This window comes from Dendropsophus ebraccatus, chromosome 14 (genome assembly GCF_027789765.1).
Source record: "Dendropsophus ebraccatus isolate aDenEbr1 chromosome 14, aDenEbr1.pat, whole genome shotgun sequence".
Lineage (NCBI taxonomy): Eukaryota > Metazoa > Chordata > Amphibia > Anura > Hylidae > Dendropsophus > Dendropsophus ebraccatus.
In genome coordinates, this window is record NC_091467.1 from 28,293,440 (window position 1) to 28,301,339 (window position 7,900).

Below are 7,900 nucleotides of genomic sequence, written 5' to 3' on the forward strand. Positions count from 1 at the left end.
TTTTGGGTTCCTACAACGGTCGCACTTGCTGGCCTTCTCAGGAGGTTTCTAGCGACGAGTTGGAATTGTTCACTGACGCGGCCGGTTCCTGCGGTTTTGGGGCTATCCTGGGCAACGATTGGTGTGCCGAGGCATGGCCTCCGAATTGGCAGGAGCTCGGTCTCTGTCGTAATCTTACGCTGCTGGAGCTCTTTCCCATAGTGGTTGCTGTTGAACTTTGGGGACGAGCTCTGGCTAACAGGCGGGTATGCTTTTGGACAGATAACCTCAGTGTCGTTTTCTGTATTAATAAGTTAACCTCTTCTTCCCTCCCTGTGTTAGCTTTGTTGCGACACTTAGTTTTGCGTTGCCTGGAGGGTAATATCGTGTTCAGGGCCCAACATGTTCCGGGTAAATTTAATGTGGTGGCTGACGCTTTATCCCGTTTTGATTGGCAGGTTTTTCGACAGCTCCGTCCGGAAGCGGCTCCGAATGGACTGGCATGCCCGGAGCACCTCTGGGACTTAGTGACACACGGCTGCTCCCGCTAGTGCAGGCTTCAGTGTCTCAATCGTCGTGGTCTGCGTATGGTAAGGCATGGGCTGAGTGGTTGGGTTGTGTCGGTTCGAGAAATGTCATGCTGAGCGAAGACGACCGTGTGTCCACTACGGTTGAGTACCTTCTGTCTCTACGGGATAAAGGGCTATCAGGTGTGGTTGCGCAGCGTAGGATAGCGGGCATTAATTTCCATTTTAAGTTGCGAGGTTGGGCGGACGTTAGCGGCAATTTTACTATACGCCAGGCCCTTAAGGGCTGGAGGAGGAGTCAGACTCCGAAGGACAGCCGCAGGCCGATATCTTATTCATTGTTAGTTCGTTTGTTGGATCAGTTAGATAAGTTATGTCGGACCGAGTTCGAAGCTCTACTGTTTTCTGCTGCCTTTGTCCTAGCCTTTTTTGGTGCGTTTAGAGTCAGTGAGCTGGTTCCTCCTTCTAGTCTCCGGGCTGGGGGTCTCTTGACCGAGGATGTGTTACTATCCAACGGAGTGCTTAGGGTTAGGGTCCGCAGATCCAAGACAGATCTTTTGGGTCTGGGTGCATGGCTTCCTCTATCCTCGGTCCAAGGTCCGGCTTGTCCTGTCAGCATTGTCTCTAGGTACATGGCTGCTCGTCCTCGGGGCACCCAGTTTCTGGTACACGCGGATGGTGTTCCCTTATCTAGGTACCAGTTTCAAGCGTTAATGAAAAAGGCCTTGGAGGCGGCCGGCGCCCCCCAGGCCGAGTTTGGGACGCATTCCTTTAGAATTGGCGCGGCGACGGAGGCAGCTAGAGCTGGGTTGTCAGAGGAGCAAGTGATGAGGATAGGGCGCTGGAGGTCCGCATGTTATGCCTCTTATGTTAGGCCGGAGCTTCTTTGCTAATTTGTTTTTTCTTGCAGGTCCTAGACGTCCGGTGGTGTGGCTAATTGGCCACTCGTACATATATTGGGCGGCACAGAGAGCGGCGCATCGCCCGGGAGGCCGGTCTCTTGGTTTCCGGGATCTGGAGGTGCATTGGAAAGGAGTCAAGGGGCTCCGTTGGTCCGAAGTCCTGTCCCAGGCGATCGAGATAGGACGTTCTGCTCGTTCTCCAGTGGTTTTGGTTATCCATGCTGGGGGGAATGATTTGTGTTTACTTCGTTTGAATGAGTTGCTGACCATTATTCGTTCCGACCTTGAGAGATTGCCGGGCTTTTTTAATGAAGTGGTGTTGGTTTGGTCAGAGATAGTTTCAAGGGTCAAGTGGCAAGGCGCTAGGGATGCAGCTGCGATGGAGAGGGCCCGTAGGACAGTTAATGCTCGCACTTCTAGATTCGTGCGGGCGAACGGGGGTGTGGTGGTTCGCCATAGGCAATTGGAAGGGGACAACCGGAGATTAATGATTGCTGACGGAACTCACCTTAATGATATTGGTTTGGACATTTTCCTGTCGGGGCTCCAGGACGGGGTGGAGCAGGCCTTGTATATTTTGGGGGGGGGGTCGGGGCTCGGTCTAGGCTTAGCCGAGCCCCTCCGTGGCGGTGAATAAAAGGAGAAATGGAGGCAGTGCCCGTCGGCCTTCCGACGGCTGGCACAACCCCGAGGAAGTTTTTGGTTAATATTGATTAAGTTAATAAAAGCTGTGGCCGACCCCGTCCACTAAAAAATTGGAACCGTTGTCTGTGCAGTCATTTAGCTAGCACCATTCACGTGGCAAAGGGTATCCTAGCAGTCTAGGGGACACCAGCCTGTATAAGGCATGGTGTCTTGGACTGATGGGGCGGTGGTGAGTGCAAGGGGTTAATGGTTGGGGAAGGGGGGGTATAGCTGGGATGACTGTACATGGGGAAGTTCCGGTGGTAACTAGGGGAGGTGTAGTTGCCAGGAATAGGCAGGCTAGGGGTGGAGGCAAGGATATATAAGCCCGAGGAAGGGGCGGGCTTACCCTCTTTCGGCTTGGCCACCACAGGAGTTTGTCCCTCCCTCCCTCCCTACTTTTTACACTCAGTGGCGTTGGTTTGTGTAAGAGGTTGGTGTTTGTGTTACGTCTGAAATGTTTTATGCAAGTCACAGCTGGCGGTGAATAAAAGGAGAAATGGAGGCAGTGCCCGTCGGCCTTCCGACGGCTGGCACAACCCCGAGGAAGTTTTTGGTTAATATTGATTAAGTTAATAAAAGCTGTGGCCGACCCCGTCCACTAAAAAATTGGAACCGTTGTCTGTGCAGTCATTTAGCTAGCACCATTCACGTGGCAAAGGGTATCCTAGCAGTCTGCAGTCACATGTCCCCTATTTGACAATAAAAGCTGGAAGGTTCCAGTGGCGTAGCTACCATAGAGGCAGGGTAGGCAGTTGCTATGGGGCCCAGGCAGAAGGTAAGAGAAGGTAAGAAGGTAAGAGAGTGTGTCCTTCTGCTTAACCCCTTATGTACTGCAGTGTGTAAGTGACCCAATGTTTACTTACATGCTGCAACACAAAAAAAGGGTTAACAAAGAGAAGACAGAGAACTCCTTCACTGCACTGATAACCTCTGGCCTCCTGTTCTCCAGCTGGCAATCAAGTAGGAAAGGAAAATGTGCAGAGCTCCATGCAGAGGTCAGAGTTATGTTATAGTTATAGTCATAGTTATGACGCGGCAGAGGGGGGCCGGCATAAGGGACGGCAGGAGCGGGTCGGCTGGCCTCCCGAAGATTACATCACTGTCAGAAGACGGCGGACAGGGGTCGACACGGATCAGGTATGTATAATGCTCTACACTTCCGGGTCCACGGGGCGGGGGCGGTGAACACAGGGAAGGGGGCCATTCACATACATAACATACACTACAAAGTTGTATAACTTTGTAATGTGTGTTGTTTTGTGAATAATTTCTTCGCACCGCACTACCCCTTTAACCCCTTAGCGTCCCATGACGTATCTGATACGTCATGGTGACGCAGGAAGAGTTCAGAGAGGGGCTAATTAAGCATCTAAATGCAGCTGTCAACCCCCCCCCCCCCCCCCCCCCCCTGGCTGGGACTCAGCTTCACAATGACGCTGATCCCGGCTCGGCAGTAGATTGCTATGGCCTGCAGCAGGCCAGTGCAATGCATCACTGATCTAATGGATCTTTGCTGTGTATATGCACAGCATTGATCTCTATGAGAGATCAGTGCTGTGTATATACAAGTCCCCCAGGACTTATTAATAAAAAATCCCCTCCCTTATTAAAAGTTGTAACCCCCTCCCTTTTCCCATTTTATAAATATAAATAAATAAACAATTAAACAAACATTTTTGCTATCGCCGCGTGCGTAATCGCCCAAACTATTAAATTATCACATTACTGATCTCGCACAGTAAACGTCGTAAGCGCAGAGAAATTCCAAATTGCAAAATTGCGCATTTTTGGTCGCATTAAATCCAGAAAAAATGTAATAAAAAGTGATCAAAAAGTCGCATATGCGCAATCTTGGTACTGATAGAAAGAACATCATGGCGCAAAAAATGACACCTCACACAGCCCCATAGACCAAAAGATAAAAGCGCTATAAGCATGGGAATGGAGCGATTTTTAGGAACATATATTTGTTAACAATGGTTTGAATTTTTTAAAAACCATCAGATAAAATAAAAGTTATATAGCTTTGTAATTGTAATGACTTGAGGAACATGTGTAACAAGTCAGTTTTACCCCAGGCAGAATGGCGTAAACACGAAATTTCCTGAAATGAAAACAAATTCCTTTTTTTTTTAAATTGGACAGCGCAAATGATTTTTTCGCAGCATATTTTATGGAAAAATAAAGTCTGTCATTGCAAAGTACAGTTGGTGTTGCAAAAAATAAGGGCTCATATGGGTCTCTAGGTGAAAAAATGCAAGCGCTATGGCCTTATAAACAAAAAGTGGAAAAAAGCAAAAACGCAAAAACGAAAGTTGGCTTTGACCTTAAGAGGTTAAAGGGCCATGCTCAATTCGCTCTTGAAGGGCTGGTATCAAATTTGCTCTTAAATGGCTGAACAGGATGGAATGATAACAGCTTACATGGAAGCATGTGGCCTCCAGACCCCTTTAAGGATGTCCTTGTCCTGCTCTAGACTGCTCTGTACTCCTCCTCCTTCTCCTCCAGACCCCTCTTTTCTTCTCTTTCAGACTTCAGTCCTCCTTGTCCCATCCTACAGACCCCTCTGTTCCTTCCAGACCCCTCTGTCCTCCTTCTCCAGATCAGTCTATCCTCCTCCAGGCCCCACAGTCCACTCCAAACCTATCTATTCTTCTCCAGGCCTCTTTCAGACCCCTCTGACCCCTTCAGATTCCTCTATCTTCCTCTAGGCCCTCTATCTCCTCCAGACTCCTCTATCATCCCAACTATAGGGTTGGGGACATTGAGGAGGAAGGTCATTTTCTTACCTTCATCCTTAGTACAGTTTTCGCTAAATCTTCAGTTCAATATGCAAATTAGGTAGTTTGGTGCACTGCGGGCAGGACTACATTCCTCTGGAGTGATAAGCAGCCAGATGGACGTAGTGACAGATAAATATTTGTGAGAAGGGGCAGGCAAGCAGGGGCGAATCAGTTCACTCAGATTAGTACCCCCATCTCAGTGCACCAAACATCTAATTTACATATTAAATGTAGTGAAGATATAGCAAAAACAATGCTGAGGATGTAGGTAAAAAAAATTATGTGAAGTAATTCAGATGGAGACGTTGTAAAGAGGTTAAGATGGTGCTGGAGCCAAGAACCAAAAATGTTTGTCTGGCAACTTGTGGCCGGGAGAAAAGGGAAAGAAGAGGATCAGGAAGAAAAGGAAAAGTGAGTGACTCAAATCAGAGAAGATGCTTCCTGTGAGTCACTGGTGTAATTGCACAGTGATCAATTATCACTGTGAGCAAACAGCTTCACAGATCATCCTCTTCACTTGCTGGCAGTGGTATAGAGAAGGGTATAGTGGTAGTGATCTACTCTGCCCACATAACTAATTATCACTGGCAGCAAGCATGGTTTATCATCATTTCTCCTTTGTCTATGTCACTGCTAGCAAGCAGCTGAAACTGCAGTATTTATTATGCAGGGAGCCTGATAATGGGGTTTGTAATATGCTGGGGGCTTGATACTGTAGTCTGTGATATGCTGGGGACCTTATACTGGGGTCTGTAATATGCTGGGGACCTGATAGTGGGGTCTGTAATATGCTGGGGACCTGATAGTGGGGTCTGTAATATGCTGTGGACCTAATACTGGGGTCTATAATATGCTGGGAGTCTGATACTGGAGTCTATAATGCTCTCTTATATTCCCTTGTATTGTCCTAGCTGTAAGATCCATATGATAAGAACAATGTAGGGAAAATGTAGCAAAAACCCACATAAGACAAGCTACACTCCTTATAAATCACACCCACACCCTCGTTTTCAAGGTCAAAGTGTTTCTGGAAAAAAAAAAAAAAAAATATATATATATATATATATATATATATATATAGACCAGTGGAAGCAGTACCGAGGGGAGGGGTAGTATATAGGGAGCGAATATGTGGTGTGGGGGCAAAGAGAGAAGTATATGGGTGGAGAAGGTCTCTGAGGCTAGCAATGTTAGGGGGTCGATGAGGTTGTCGATATTAAAGGGTTTCTGAGGTTAACAGTATTGGGGGATTGATTATTGACTGTACTGATAATCGTTTGGTGTAATCGTTTCGTGCATCTGTTAAGACCATGATCAGCCAGCATGCACGCTGCCAGCTGATCATAGTCTTTCAACAGGTTGGAAAATCACAATAACGACAACAACAGCCTACTGCGCGACGCTCCGTGTAATAAGATGGGCAGCAGCAGACCCCCTCTGACTACAATGGGTGACCCGGATGATTTAAAGCGGAACTGTCATTTCAGGGTCATTTTTCTGAAAACATTAAATATCAAAAGTACAAGCGATTTTAAGAAACTCTGTAATAGGTTTTATGTACTAAAAGAGTTTCCTTCTGTACTGAAAAAGCAATCTCCCAGCCTCCCCCCTCACATTAAATGAAGCAGGATTTCTGTCTCCATTATGTGGCTATGGAGAGAGGAGGGGCTGTTAGGAGTGACTGAGCACGGAGCAGTCCTGCAAAGCACAACACCCTGCAATCTTCTCTCAGTAAGTTCATAGATAAGCACTGACCTTTCTGACTCCGGAATCCTGCGGTTTAGGTGCCCAGAGAGTCTACAAACAGCTGACCTTCATGTCACCTCTTCCTGCTCCCTCATCTCCCTCAGCCCCCCCCCTTCATAGGCTTACAATGGAGAGAGAAGAACCCGTCTTCACTGGCTTCTCTGTAATGAAGACGTGTTTGCCTGATAATGCACAGATAAGAAGTAAGGGGGGGAGGCTGGGAAATTGCTTCCTGAATACAGAATGAGGCTTTTTTGGCTGATGAAACCTATTACAGAGTTTCTTAAAATCGCTTATACTACTGATTTCTGCAATAAAAAAAACATGACAGTTACGCTTTAAGGATACTTACTTAGTAACAGTCCTCCTCCTTGTGGCAATACCACTGATCCCTACAGAATGTACCACACTGCAGTTATCTAATGCCCAGCTGCCAGTGGCAATAGCTGCCATTACCAGGATAAGGAAGAGCTTCATCTTGAAAGTGTGGGAAAGACTGAAGGTTCTTTATTTATGGCCAAGGGTTTATGGTTATGGACGTCAACTCAGTTATGTTATCGCAAGTATAATATGGTCCAAAAATATTTCCATGCAGTATATCTGATGGTGAAATATAAAAAGCATTGGGCAGTGGAAACAGTCATCAACTTGAGGAAGAGGAGCATCCAGGTAAAATATTTGCATAAGAACAATTCCTGGAAATTATTAGTTAGAAGACACATAAAGACTGTCCTTATTTTTTGGACTAGTAAATATAATTTTTCTTCCTTTATTGGGAAACTGAGCGGTTAACAATGGTGGTGGTGGTGGGGGGGGGGGGGCAGCATATCAGTAGAAGGAGACAAGTTTGCAAAATTAATGTATTTACAAAAATACTAATTGTGACATTCCCTACAATTATAACTATACTAGTTGAGGGAATACCACTTTAGGCAATTTGGGGGCTTCTTAGCTTAATTTTTGCTGTGAGCTCCTATCTGTTACTCTCCTACTGGAAAGTCCATATGGGAACTGATGCTTAGAGGGTTCTCTGTAATACTAATGTGCACTAATGGATGCAATGGGTGAACAGACAACTGGGCCTCAAAGGAAGAACAGAGTTTATTGTATCAGTGCAGTCATTGTTATTTGCACTTAGAAGGAGTATACTTGCTGTCCCTGTATGGTCATCACCACCCGTGGGTCCCAGGAACTGACTCACAACCTTATGGAACCCACCTTACTTCATATTATATTGTTACTCCATGGTCCCGTTCTGTACCATGAGGGGTGTACA